We start from the raw sequence: 14,640 nt of genomic DNA, 5'->3' as shown, positions 1-14,640 counted from the left end.
TTTGTCATAATTATTGTCATAGAAGTGTCATATGTATGACAGAAAAAAATTTCGTTCGGCCCAAAATGTCACATATGTGTCTTTTTTTGTAGTGATTACATCGAATAGATCTCCAAGAACATCGAGGAGAACTTTGTATTGAGAACCAAAGAGAGAGAAGAAGCCATCTAGCTAATAACTATGGACCCGAAGGTCTGTGGTAAACTACTCACACATCATCAAAGAGGCTATGGTGTTGATGTAGAAGCCCTCTGTGATTGATTCCCCCTCCGACAGATCGCCGGAAAAGGCCCGAGATGGGATCTCACGGGTACAGAAGGTTGCGGCGGTGGAAAAGTGGTTTCGTGGCTCCCCTGGATGTTTTTAGGGTATAAGAGTATATATAGACAAAAGAAGTACGTCGGTGGAGCTACGAGGGGCCCACGAGGGTGGGGGCGTGCCTACCCCCTGGGCGCGCCCTCCTGCCTCGTGGCCGCCTTGTTGCGTCTCTGACTTCCACTCCAAGTCTCCTACATTGCGTTTGTTCCAAGAAAGATCCTTGTGAAGGTTTCATTCTATTTGGATTCTGCTTGATATTCTTTTTCTACGAAACACTGAAATAGGCAAAAAAACAGAAACTGGCACTAGGCCTCCGGTTAATAGGTTAGTCCCAAAAATAATATAAAAGAGCATATTAAAGTCCATTAAACATCCAAAACAGGTAATATAATAGCATGTAACAATCAAAAATTATAGATACGTTGGAGACGTATCACTCGTCAAGCCGAAGATGGAGCCGGGCCTCGCCGCCGTGAAGAGCGAGCATGATGACGCGCTCGACGACGAGGCCACCATGAAGTGGTCGCGGAAGGATTGGGCCCGGCTCGAGATGGAGCACCAGCGTCGTGCCCTGGAGGAGATCCCCGCACGCCGCCGTGGCCACGATGAGGGAGGCGTCATCGTGCTCAAGGACAACGACGATGACGCACCGCCACCGGCCAAACCAGTCCGCCAGGGCAACCCCGGGCAAGGCTCTGGCAGGGACGGCCATGTGAAGAAGGAGAAGGAGGAGTACGGCGACGGCGACGGCGACTACACCGCGTTCAGCAAGTTCTTCGGCCTGTAGGCGTGGCAGCAGCCCTTTGTTTTCCTTTTTAGTAGATTTTATTTTTTCTATATGTAAAAAACTGTGAAACGCCTAAATATCATCAAATATATGTCGTGTTTGCTGAATTTTGGCCAAATGTCTTTTTAATTTTTTTACAAAAAGGGCGTCTGAGGGCGGCGGCTAGAAACCCGATCGCCCCCATGATGAAAATATCGTCGGTTCGCCCCCAAGCTACGCTTTTTCTAGCCCCTGGGGGGCGAACGGCTGGAGATGCTCTTAGCACGATTGGGACATGAAATATAGTCACATCAATAGCATGTACATCAAGGAGTAGGACGTTTTGGTGCCCAGGCTTATTTGCACCTGGTTAGAAAAGAATTCATAAAAAATTCAAAAAATTCCAATTTTTTTGTACGGTAGACAATTTGTTGCATGAGGCCCGCTCCAAATTTTAAATCATTTGAACATGTGAGCAGCTCTCAGCAAAAAAGACAAATTGGACCAAAACAGTACATGAACAATAAACATTTTTACAGACCCTCAATTTGTCTTTTTTGCTGAGGGCTCCTCAGATGTCGAAATGATATGAAAATCGGAGCGAACCTCACGCATCAAATTTTCTACCTCACAATTTTTTTGGAATTTTTTGATTTTTTCTAGTTTTTTTTATTTTTTTCGTCAGCGTGGGTGCAGATGAGCTCGGGTGCAGAGATGGATTTTCGGTATATCAAGCATATTGTGCACACAACTATGGGAAGCATGTAATGCATATGATAGATGAGCTCGGGTGCAAAGATGGATTTTTGGTATATCAAGCATATTGTGCATACAACTATTGGGAGCATGCAATGCATATGATGAATCACAATCTTCTAACATGTATAAGGAAACTATAGAGGCTTCCTCACGAGCAATAGTATAAGCATGTTGCAAGTAATGAAAGGAGAAATTGAACAACATCTAAAACAATGCATGTCCAAAGCAAGGCGATCATGGCATGGGATATGTGAAGAATCATGCAAATTATGTAAAGGTAAAGGTTGCATAACAATAACATTACAAGATATGCAAATAGCACTAACCAAGATTTTTTTATCTATGTTATATTCACATATCAAGTTGATTTTAATGAAATGGCATAGGCACAATAAGCTTAACGATTTTATATTTGCAATCTCATTCATAGGATATATAAGAAAACAAGTTGAGTTTTTTTTTGCGAAATGTGAATATGGCATAGATTCACATATAAACCGGAGTTGCAAACATAATCTGACGAATGAAATTATCACAAGATGTCCTATCAAATTTGATTCATTGTCCAACTTCAAAAAGAAAAAGTTTGATTCATTGTCCCCTCAAAAGGAAAAAAATGATTCATTTTGTAGAGCTCAAGCAAACTGACCATAAAATCGAACCGAATTCATAGCTTGCCTAGCTCGAACTTTTTTTTGACAGCCCGTACCGACTAACGTCCACCGGCCACCACCGACCCCCGTCCTTTACTGGCTCCTCCTCCCCTCCTAAGGCCAACTCCACCGCGCGACCCCAAACGGACGTCCGTTTTGTCCGGATTCTGTCCGTTTGGGTAGGGATTTGGGGTCGTGTCCGGGCGTGTCCTGGGATGCGGTGGCCGTGCGCCCACCGCGCGGCCGCATCCCGGCCGCATCATGTCCGCGTATTATTTCTTTGCAAGTCCTTAACTTTATTTCATCATTCATTTTTGGTACATGGAAAATGCATCATCACATTTTGACTAGTAAAGCAAGACCAAAGAAAATAAGAACAACAAGAATACATTTTAGAAGATAGCCAACTTTCATAACTGCCCCCTTGAGTTGGGTTAGGGCCTTCTCGATGCACTCATTGCTGATCTGTGGAGGAGGCTCGATCTGGCATCCTCCTTTCTTCTTCAAGCCACAAGTAGATGTTGCTTCCTCAGATCTAGTCTTGTGTCTAGCCTCTAATCTAGCAACAAGTGCACTTGTCTCATTTACAGCCTCTATGCTAGCTAAAAGTGCACGAACATGTACTAAATTTTGCTCTATCGATATATCGATGTACTCTTCTTCTCAATACCAAAACTTGCATCCATTCTACACAACAAAATTTGAAGTTAGCACAACTAGTCAAATCTAGAGCACAAACCGAAGCTAAAAAAGCGCATACCCCATCGTTTAAGCACTTGATGAACACCCATCCCGGATGTTCCGGCGTTGTAGAGATGTGGCGCACGACCATCCTTGGGCAGTGGTCGCACTTAATGAGTGGCAACGGTGCGCCGGTGAGCTTTTGGGCAAGCACCGAGCCCGGCCGGCCACCATTCGTGTATCTGCCGGCGGCCCACCGACGATGCAGATCCGAGCAGCTAGAGGAGGAGCCACTGCCTGCATGTGGCCTTGCGGCCCTGCCAGGGCCTTCCGGCGAGGTGCCCGGCCAGTCCATGGCGCGGCCAGGCCTCCCACAACCGGCCGAGCTCAAGACCGACCGGATCTGCCCCAAAACCGGCCGGCGGGTGCGCAAACCAGGTGGTCGTGGTTGGGTAGCTCGGCGGCGCCGAGGGGAAGGGGTTGGGCGAGCTCGCGTCCGAACTGCATGGCTGCAATGGCAGCGGCGGCGGCGGCAGCGAGGGGAAGAGTGGGGAAGAGTGGGGAAGAGTGGAGGGGGTGCGGCCGGAGGAAGGGAGGGGCGGATAGAAAAAGACCCGTCTTGTACCACCGACGGGCGGGCCAAGGGAGGACACGCGCAGACGACCCGCGCGTCCGCGTGGTGTCCGTTTCACCCCAAAAGCGGCGCAAACTTGGGCCGCGGATGGGTCGAAAGCGGACACAAAGCGGACAAAAGTCTGTTTGCTCCCGTGCTGGGCCGCCTTTTTTGTCCCTTTTACCCTAAACAGACGGGGACGGACAGGATAGGGTCGCGCTGTGGAGTTGGCCTAAGCCGCCGCCGCCCCGCCGCCGGTACAGGAGCCCAGCAGCGCCTCCCTCCATCGAGCAGCCGCTCCCACCAGCAGCGCCGCCCTCCCTGGAGCAGCCGCTCCCGCCCAGCAACGCCGCCACCCAGAGCTACGCCGGCGACCAGTCCATAGGCAGGTAGCCATCACTCCTTCGTCGTCCTTTCTCCCTCGTTCCTTCCTCTTTCCTCATCCCCCTCCCTCCTTCTCTTGCATCCTCTGTTTGTTCAAATGTCTTTCCTGATTTTTTTATTGGGTTGGTACTTGCTGTAGATTTGATATTGTGAGAATATAATGATGATTATTTCTTGATGAGTACTTGTCGCATGATACTTTAAGTGCATATTCAAGTTTGCATGTGAATAGGTGTCTATGATAATGCTTGTAGGGCTAAATGCTTACAAATTCTAGTTTAATTTTTTTTATTCAGATGAGCAAATGTTTTGGTTTAAACATGTCAGCAGTGAAATATGCAATGAATTTTATTTTTTTGACATGAAACATGCAATGATTGACGGTATATGAAAAGAAAAAAAATGAAGTTGTTTTATCTGCACCATCTTGACCTGAAATCAAAGCTTAGCAGTAACATGCAATTTGAGAGAGCAGGAGCTTTGTCTTGGGTTATACTAGCCGAAATTGGTTAACACATTATTACTAGTGGTATTGTTGACCTGATAGACATCCCAGGTCTTGTTTATGATCGGTAATATAGTGGTATTGTTACGCTGTGTTGTTGATTTTAACAGTCAGACCTAAAATATTCCCGTTTAAAGTGATTGTTTCTCCTTTTGCATGTTAGCTATTTGATTTTCAGGTTCCACCTTACATGTTATGCCATGAGAGATATACAACTAACTAATGATTTGATTTGGTGCTCCGTATTCATTTTACACTTACTAAAAGTCTAATTCTACCTCTTTGGAACTTGGAGTTGGAACAGGGCATCAACATTGTCAGTTGGAGGGGCTTGGAGCTGCTTCGGCATACACAGTAGAGCCAATAAGAAAGCTATCTGTTGTTCCTAGATTCTATACATATTTTTTTTTGTGAATTAAAAAGTAGTTAAACGTATCCCTGTATTGGCGTATTGGCGCTTTTCCACAAATGTCGAATTTATGTATCCGTATCGGTGCAGCTTAGCTCAGCACCCTGCTTTGCTTTATATGCAACTTGTACTATCGACATTTCATCGAAAAATAAAAATAAAAATTTGGGAGCCTCGATGTCGAAGAGCAATCCTGGTTATCTTGGCGTCTCCGAGCCAATCTCGTTAAGCGGGCCGACCGAGAAGGATGTCATTCAGACAGCTGAGGTCGAAAAGGTGCGAGCCTGTGTGGCAGGGGTGTCAGATGGACCAAGAATTTGCAAATTTTTTGCTGCTCTCTTATGTAATATGTTTTGCTGATATATTGTTATATTGGTGTTAACCAGTTTCTTGCTGACGCGGGCTTGTACGAGAGTCAAGAGGAGGCTCTCTCGAGAAGAGGTCGTAGGCAAACTTGACCAGGTTTGAGCCTACTTTGCCGATGTGCTTATATTTTGGGTAGGCCGGCTTCAAGATGACTTGCTGTTTGTCCTGGCAGACTGTGAAAACATGGATTAAGAAGGCCACCAGAGTGAGCGGTTATCGCGAGCAGTTTGTGCAAGAAGCAAATGCTAAGAACTTCACATTTGGTTCATACCGCTTTGGGGTAGTCTGTTACGCCGTTTCTTGAGTAGTTCTTATTTCTAAAGAAAGACTCGTTAGTTGTTATAGTGTTTTTATGCTTTTTGCCTATTTTGTATTCCCTCGGTCCGGAATTGATTGTCGCTCAAATGGACGCATCTAGCACTGAAATATGTCTAGATACATCTATTTCAATGACAACTAATTCCGGACGGAGGTAGTATGTTTTTTCTATCAACGATGCAAGTGAATTAGTCACTATGCATATATCCATGTAGAGTCTGGTGGTTTTAGTTATGTTTAATGATAAAGATATATAGTTTTGCCGCTTTTCGAGGTTTTCTATCTGTCACTTTTTTTTGACATCACTCTATCTTTGTCACCTAAATTAACTGTTGTGGTCCTATCTATTCTGTTATTTATTGCCCAAGTGCACGGTCCTGGCGCAGATATTGATACGCTATGTGTGGGTCCAAGACATGCAACTCGAAATGTAAGAGGATCTGTTACTAATAAAAGTAAAAAATCCTAAGGTATCACTGTCCTACGGTGTCCAATGGTCATTTCATTTTCCGTAGGACTACTTCTTCCAGTAGCTTCACGATATGCTAGCTGAGATGCCAGAAGTTTCCGAATTACACCCAGTACCAGATGCTCATGTGCCTGTTCTGGTGTTCAAACTTTGTGGGGTGTCTATTGACCTTTTATATGCAAACCTCGCACATGTGGTGATTCCTGACGTAAGTTTTATTTTACAACTTTGTTATTTAAATAATATATCGCTACTGTATGTTATCTTTATCTTGCACTCATTGTAGTAAATGAGTATAGAATGGAAGCATTTGCATCTCAAAAAATGGAAGACTGGAAATGGAGTTTAGCATTTTATTCCCTAGTTTTGTTTGGCTTGCGTATCATTTCATAACATGTTCTTGTGATGTTCGATAGCAATTCCTAATCATGTTAGATGATTCCATTTCAGGATCTTGATCTTTCTCAGGACTCCATACTGCACAATGTTGATGAACAGGCTGTCAGTAGTTTAAATGGATGTCGAGTTACGGATCAAATCTTACGATTGGTCCCAAACATTCCGGTATGTGTCACCTGTTTCTCATGTAAACATGTTATTATTATTCTATGGACTAAAACCCTTATTTTTCTTCTCAAATCCAGAGTTTCCGCACAATCTTAAGGTTCATGAGATACTGGGGGAAGCGTCGTGGGGTGTACTCAAACGTATGGTTCTTCTTGCTGCAAGAGTATGCTTTAAAGTATGAACGTACGTGCATTATTAGGGAGAGTTATTTACCCAAAACCATCACACTTGGGGTTAGGGTAACCACTTAGTACCACATTGAAGGCAGGGCACAAAAAACCACCGTTTTTGTGCCTAACTAATAACACGGAGCATTGATAGTCGAATAACCTCACGAAAACAGCCAAACTGACTGGTTGGGCCCACATGTAAGGCTGACGTGGCATGCCTATGTGGAAGTTCTGCTTAGATGGACCTAGGTCCCACCTGTCATCCACCCACTGCCTTCTTCCTCATCTCTTCGACAGGTCACGCACACAGGAGCGGGGCAGGGAAGTTGCAGACGAGCTTGCCGGCGGCGGCCAGGAGCGGTGCAGGCCACCATGCTCCCGTAAGAGAAAAAGGAGGCCACCACGCTCCGGTGGTGGAGAGGTGCTCCTCCGCGTCGCACGCCCTACTCGGCCGGAAGAGAAAAAAGGGAGGGCAGGTGCGTGGCTACGGCGGCCGGGTTGCTGAACAGCGGCGGCGGTCGGAGTTGGCGGCGTGGAGCTCCGCGATGGCGGCAGAATACGGCGGTGGCGCTCCTGAGTGGGAGCAAGGAGGCGGGGTCGCGCGACAGGGGAGTGCACGATGCGGGCGCGGAGTCGCACGGCCTGCTGCCAGCGCTGCTCCCGCTCTATGCGTCCCTGCCTCCTTCCTTCGTTCCTTGCCGCGCAGCCATTGACGGCTAAATAAGAAATTTCGGCGCCTCCATCTTGCTGTCCATGCCGAGCGGGGCCGTACGCTGAGCTCGGGCGAGATCCCGCCCCGACCATGTCCGCGTCCACCGGAGGAAGAGCGCCCACTTCTACGACGTGGCCCGTGGACGCGAGCTGGTCTCCCGGAGGAGCTCGCCGGCAGCAGCAAGGAGTGGTGTTGGCCAGGCATTACCGCTGCAATGTCCTCTGTGGCGGCGCTGCCGGCGATGTCCGTGTCCAGTGCTCGCCCACAACCTGTTCGGTCAAATGCCCACAGACGAAAAGAGAGAGAAATAAAAAAGAATAGGTGAAAAAAATAAACACTTTAGTCATTGACAGGTGGGACCTAGGTCCAACTCAGCAAAATTTCCACATAGGCATTCCATGTAGCCTTACAGGTGGGCCCAACCAGTCAGTTTGACTGTTTTCGCGAGGTTATCTGACTATCAGTGCTCCGCGTTACGCATTAGGCACATTTCCGGTGGTTTTTTGTGCCCTGCTTTCAATATGGTACTAAGTGGTTACCCTAGCCCCAAGTGTAGTGGTTTTGGGTAAATAACTCTATTAGGGAAGAAGAGGAAACTTTATACGAGGAGGCCAACAGAACAAGAGAATACATTATGTTCCATTTGGTTTCAAGCAAGAGCTGACACCAAATGTAACAATATGCTGTCTGATTTTCTGCATTTATCTGCCTATAGTGGATCTACCAAACTAGTTTTTATTGTTTTGGGGTCAACTGTTAAAGTAGTACTGTGGTAGTATGGGGCACAAATACAAGTAAAGAAAACAATATTACAAAAAAGCATTTTCTTAAGCTGTTCAATGATGTTTCTAAAATACCGCCGCACATAAAATATGGTTGGGTAAATAAAAACAACTTGCAGCACGGGGAGCCCCCTAGCACCCTGCTAGCCATGTCCAGTGCATGATTGCATGTTTACATTATGTACATTTGCATATCATTATATCAGTATTATGATAAGCATGTGGAATTGATACTCAGATATTCCTTGCATTTCCAGGTTATAGGATTTTTGGGTGGCATAAATTGGGCTATTCTTGTTGCTCGTATATGTCAATTGTACCCAAATGCATCGCCCAGCATGTTGATATCTCGGTTTTTCAGAGTCTACAGCCAGTGGAAGTGGCCCAACCCTGTTACACTTTGCCATATTGAGGAGGGTCCTCTTGGCCTCCCTGTGTGGGATCCAAGAAGAAACTTTAGAGACAGGGGCCATCAGATGCCTATAATTACACCTGCCTATCCTTGTATGAATTCTAGTTATAACGTATCTACTAATACTAGGTATCTGATGGTCCAAGAATTCACACGAGGATACGAGATCTGCCAGGTATTTATTATTTCAGAATAATTTGTTTATAATTATTCAATGGCGAGATGTTACTGATGTCTACTGTCTAGTATTATATATTGATCTTAAATGTGTGAACTGTATCCTCAGAAAACATTGATCTGAATGTAGAATTTGTAACTAGTTGGGTTGTAATGCTAACCGAAGCACCCCATTTTTGTAACTCAATCTGCAACTGTCTAAATAGTAATTATGAATGTAGGATCTGTATTTGTTATACAGAGATTTATAGTTATGCAAATTCATTTCATTGTAGAGTTATCGAACTTTAATTAATGTATGCAATGCATGTGTTTTGGCTGTCAACTTATACTATATTTGAACAGATTCTTGAGATTATGTGGCTACTCTGTAGCATTTTTTTTTTGCATTTATCTTTAGCACTTCTATTTTAAGTTCACAGGTATGGAACCTATTTATGTCTTGCATCAAACTTGATTTGCCCTCGATTATTAGCTGTAGGCAATAGATGAAAATAGAGCAACCTGGGATGATTTATTCGAGCCATATCCATTTTTTGAATTATATAGAAATTATTTAGAGGTCGGTATCACAGCGAGAAATGAAGATGACCTCAGGAATTGGAAAGGTTGGGTAGAGTCTCGCCTTCGAACACTTGTATTGAAGGTGAGTAACTGAAAAAAGCTTCCATTTTTCTTAAGTAACATGTGTGCTGCGCTGTCTTTTAATATGTGATTTTGGCTGCTGATGTAGTTTGAGCGATATACGCATGAGATGCTCCTTGCACATCCTCATCCCCGAGATTTCTCAGATGGATCCAGGTCGTTGCATAGCTTTTACTTCATGGGTCTTTGGAGAAAAGAAACTGCCCAACCTCAAGAACCTGAGCAATTTGACATCAGATGAATCGTAAATGAGTTTAAGGTCGCAGTTCTTGCTTATGTACATCGGAGAGAAGGAATGGATATTGTGTTTGAAATATGAGCAATTTACCAAATGATTTTATTAACAGAAATACTAGATAAAGTATGACTAATATAGTAGAGATAAAACAAGTCATGCGTTCTGACAGAGAGAATGTAAATAGCTTCTGCATATATGAACCGTAGCCTATCATATCTATAGCAGACAGTAGAACTAGTTGCATATATGAGGTAGAACCTAACATATTTAGGGCAAGTACTAGTACGAGAAACTGTGGTAGGATATCTAACAGAAAGAAGAACACATACGGGACAGCAGCAGCAGTAGCACTGGACTTGGGGTCGGTGTCCTCGCCAGCCATGTCGTCGAGGAGGTTGTCGACGTCAGGGAAGAAGTCGTCGTTGGGGAAGTAGTCGTCGGAGTCCGGGGCGTCCGTGACGAAGGAGTCAGTCAGTAGTCACACAGAGCGCTCCCCAAAAACCTTATCACCCTTCTCCCGTACAAGACTCAAAGAGGTGCGGTTTCGAAGGCCTACTGTCCCGACCTGCGATGCACGCCGCAAGCCGGGATGAGGAAGAGAGTAGCAGCTCAGAGATTAGAACCGGTGGCGAGAGGAAGGAGAAGTTCTGGTGCGTCTCTCTGAGAGGAGCGACCTCCCTTTTATAGGCGCAAGAGAAAGAGGCGAGAGGCTGCGCTGGGAGCTGAAGGGAACGCGGGAGATGAAACGAACAGGCAGCAGTCGAAGGGTGCAGCGTTCGTATTCAATATCCACTACAGCAAAAACTTTCCAGCTCCCGAATGACCTTTCGTATACCCGTAGTGCGTGGCAAAAATTTAGACATCGGCTCATTCCCGCAACCCGCGTCGCGTCGTGGCGTGGCGTGGCGTGGCGTGGCGTGGCAAGGCGGACGGCGGAGGAGGAGCGCGCGTGGATGTTCCTCTTGTTCTCATGCTCATATAAGTGGGGAAAGAATCTCCCTTATAAGGAGGTTCAACTCCCACTAAACTAGCAATGTGGGAGTAAACTTTAGTAGTATCCCTTACTTTGCACAAATGGGATAAGTGGGCCTCTAGGATTTATTAGGAATTTCTGAAATAGTTATTGGGCTGCCCCCAATATAGACAAAATTCCAGCATATTGATGTGTCCCACGTAAAAAGAAAAGATATCCCTTTGTTCGTTTTTCCTGGTGGAGTATGCCCTCCTCGTTCTTCCAGGACAACAGCTAGGAACAGTCGCGTTGTTTCTAGGAATGTTGTTACAGCTAATGTTCAAGTTGGAAATCCATTGTGTGTTATTTCTAGGAATGATGTTACAGCTGATGGTCAAGTTGGAAATCCGTTAGCCGCTGAAAGTTGGAGTGATCCTCAATCTGCTGTAGATCGTTCTGGTGGCTATCAAAGCACTTCTTTATTGGCCTCTAGTGTATCAAGTAAAGAAACCCAAAATATTTTGAATAGACATTCAAATCTTCACACAGAATATGTTGAGCATGAACATCCAGGGCGCTTTCTTGGAAGTACATCCGCTCCTGGGAACATTGCCGTGTCTGATGTAGTTACACAACCAATCAGTATGCCATCTACTTCAATTAATGTTGGTCCAACAAATGGGTTGGGCATTTGTTTCAATAGTTCACATAAGGAATCAGAGGGTGTCGTGGAAATGTCACGGCAGATGTCCTAATGGAAGGACTTAGTTGTGGAGCCATTGCGACGAGGTTAGCTTAAAGGGGTTAAACGGGACAAAGGACACAGAGAGTTTATATTGGTTCGGCCCCTTGCGGTGAAGGTAAAGGCCTACTCCAGTTGAGGTGGTATTGCTAGGATTTCGATTACCAAGGAGCAAACACGCTTTGGCTGGCCCTCGATTTGATGTTTCTTGCCCTAAGCCGATGCCGGGTCATCCACTTATATACACGGGTTGACGCCCTGCGGCCTACAGAGTCCCGACCGGCTCATACAATGTGTCTGGCTCGGTGACGTATCTTATATGCCTCATATTACAAGTCTACTCATACATGGCGGTTTACGCTTATGGGCTTTAAGCCATCTCCGGGCTTGGGCCTCTTACCGGCCTATTTATGAACTGCCATCTAGTATACTCTTGGGCTTCATGGATGAACCGCCATTGTGGTTGACCCAGCCCCTCCTGGGCGGGTCATACCTGATAGTCATATCCCCAACATTAGGCCCCAGGTTGATTTGAACTTGTTCATGTCAATTTTCAACACTTAGAAAAATCCTTCTTCCTCTGCTGTGAAACATTGTAACCCGCCATGATGTCATCTCCAGAAATTTCAGAAAACCCGCCACAACATCATCTTTAACGGATCTTTTCTCTTTAATGACCTTCCGAAAATCGAGGCGTTCAATTAGTTGGATAATCATCATTTGGCCTCCTCGTTTTTCACGCCTGCCGGTTACTCTTTTCCTTATAAATAGGGTTAAACCACCCCTTTTCTCATTCTCCTCTCCTTCCTGTCTTCTTCTTCCTCGCGACGCACCACCCTGCATGAGCTCCGCCATCGTCGACCTTCGTCCTCTTCGTCAACTCCGGCCGCTGCATCACCCTGAACGGTCCAGAAACGCCGCGGCGCTCCTCCACTATCAGCTAGCATCAGTAAGTCTTCCCTTTTCCTTTTCATGGATCTGTTCTTTAGGGTTTCGGTGTTCATCGGTGTTCATCGTTGCTCCTCCTTCTCCTTGCTAGATCGTGTAGTTTTGATCTGAAAATAATGTAGGTCCTATGCGACAGCAGTTCTAGCACCCGCTTTTGATATTAAAACGTATCCTCATCATGACAGATCTCCTCTGGAGCACCTCCACTTTTTCGCTGCCGCCTCTGCAGGTTTAGATTTTATCTCCTTTTTTGAACAGCTGTAGATCCGAATTTATAACTTTAGCCTGCGGAACCTGTTTGTCCCAACACTTAGCAAATTTTGCTCTTGTTAGATCTTGAATATCTTAGTCATGGCGGCTTACTTTACCGGCTTATCATTACTTTATATATCATTAGCCCTCGCTTAAGCCGCCATTCTGAATGTACACTGCAACTGCTAACTTGTGATTTCACCAGCTGACTTGAACCGGCAAATTATTCCCTTATTTAGGTTGTCCTTCTTTCACAATGCCACCAAAGACAGTTACCACATGTAACTGGGTTCCTTCCATCATTACTGAAGGTACCTTGAAAGATTTTGTCAAGGTTGGATATCTACCAGAGAAGAGTGTCATGCATTACCGCGCTCCTGACCCGGGCGAAAAGAGACCTCTGCCAAAAGACGGTAAAGTCATTGTTTTCACTGATCGTATGAACCGGGGCTTCTCACCGCCCGGCTCTAAGTACTTTCGAGATGTTCTGCACTTCTTCAAACATTGGACCCAACTCTGTGTCAAACATCTGTAACTTTCAAGTTTTATGTGAAGTATACCTTCAAGAAGAGCCTAGTGTCGAGCTTTTCAGAGAATACTTCTATCCGAACCGGCAAAATGAGTTCACAAACGGGCCCAGCTTGGAACTTGATGGAATTTCAATTCAACGCGGAAGAGACGCCATCTTTCCTCAAGCAGCTCTACCGAGTCACCCAAGGACTGGAATCAAACATGGTCCTATCTCGTCGTCTGATGTGAATCCATTGCTGGGTTATCGTGCTGAACGTCTTAACCGAAATTATCAACTCCCTGAGAAACTTACCGCCACTGAACATAAGAAACTCGCCCCTACTATCAGAAAAGTCCAAGCCCTGCTAACCGGAGTTGATTTGATCCGATGTTGGGTCGCATGGCGGATCATACCCTTAAGCCGCCGGTCTGGCTTGATCTGTACTTATACCGAAGGAACAGATGATCCATTACGCCATAGCTCTCTGCATCTGACTGAAGATGACATTGTTGAAATGGCAACAACCCTTGTAAATAGTAAATTCAAAGACTGCAAGAAAGTGGGTCTGAACCCTTTCTGCAAGCTTAACCCGCCGCCAGATGTAAGTCTCTTGATTTCACTTACTTTATCGCTTCGTCCAAATATTATGTGAGATCAAGTATGTTACTCTTCCACGGGCTAAGTCTGACTTTTGGAAGGCAAAATATGATCATGAAGCCGCCAAAAAGGCTAGGGCTGCCGCAAAAGCCGCCAGAAAGACCAGCAAGAAACCTAAGAAGTCAAGCGCCTCTGACATGTTTAAGCTGGATGACACTTCTGAGTCAGAGATAGCCCTTGACTCTCTTGGCTTGTTTTTCAACCATCTTATTGACACTGACTATTACCAGGATGACACGGAAGCCAGCCAAGCAGTTGAAGAAGAGGTAACTATTATTTCCAATGACTCAGACCCTTTGCCAAGACAGAAACTTCGGCGAGTAACCCGGAAAGTAAGGTTTTCGCACCCCTTGGCTTATTTAGATCCTCATTTTCTTTTGAAACGACAGCAACACGAGAATCACCGCCAGACTTGGACCAATGGAGGTGAAGAATTATCCTTCGGTTTACCAAATACTCCTCGAAAACGCCAGAATGAGGTTCTTTTTAACCTTAACTCTCTTATTTACTGGCGGGTCTCTTTCGCCAGTCACTCAATTCCTTTGATTCAATCTTGTAGGAAATTTCTCGTTCTTCCTCTAGCGATTCATCTCAGACCCAGCTGCCGGCTTTCAAGACTGCCCCTGGGTAAGAA

The 14,640-nt window shown here is 45.5% G+C and overlaps 1 pseudogene; it reads left to right on the top strand.

Moving 5' to 3' along the window:
• Positions 1 to 5,265: 5,265 nt before the first annotated feature.
• The window catches only part of LOC119297085, a 45,710-nt pseudogene continuing 36,335 nt past the window's right edge, over positions 5,266 to 14,640 (top strand).

This window comes from Triticum dicoccoides, chromosome 5A, assembly GCF_002162155.2.
Source record: "Triticum dicoccoides isolate Atlit2015 ecotype Zavitan chromosome 5A, WEW_v2.0, whole genome shotgun sequence".
In the NCBI taxonomy this organism is placed as follows: domain Eukaryota; kingdom Viridiplantae; phylum Streptophyta; class Magnoliopsida; order Poales; family Poaceae; genus Triticum; species Triticum dicoccoides.
Note: the sequence above shows the minus strand (reverse complement) of the source record. Positions and strands in the feature narration are given on the sequence as shown.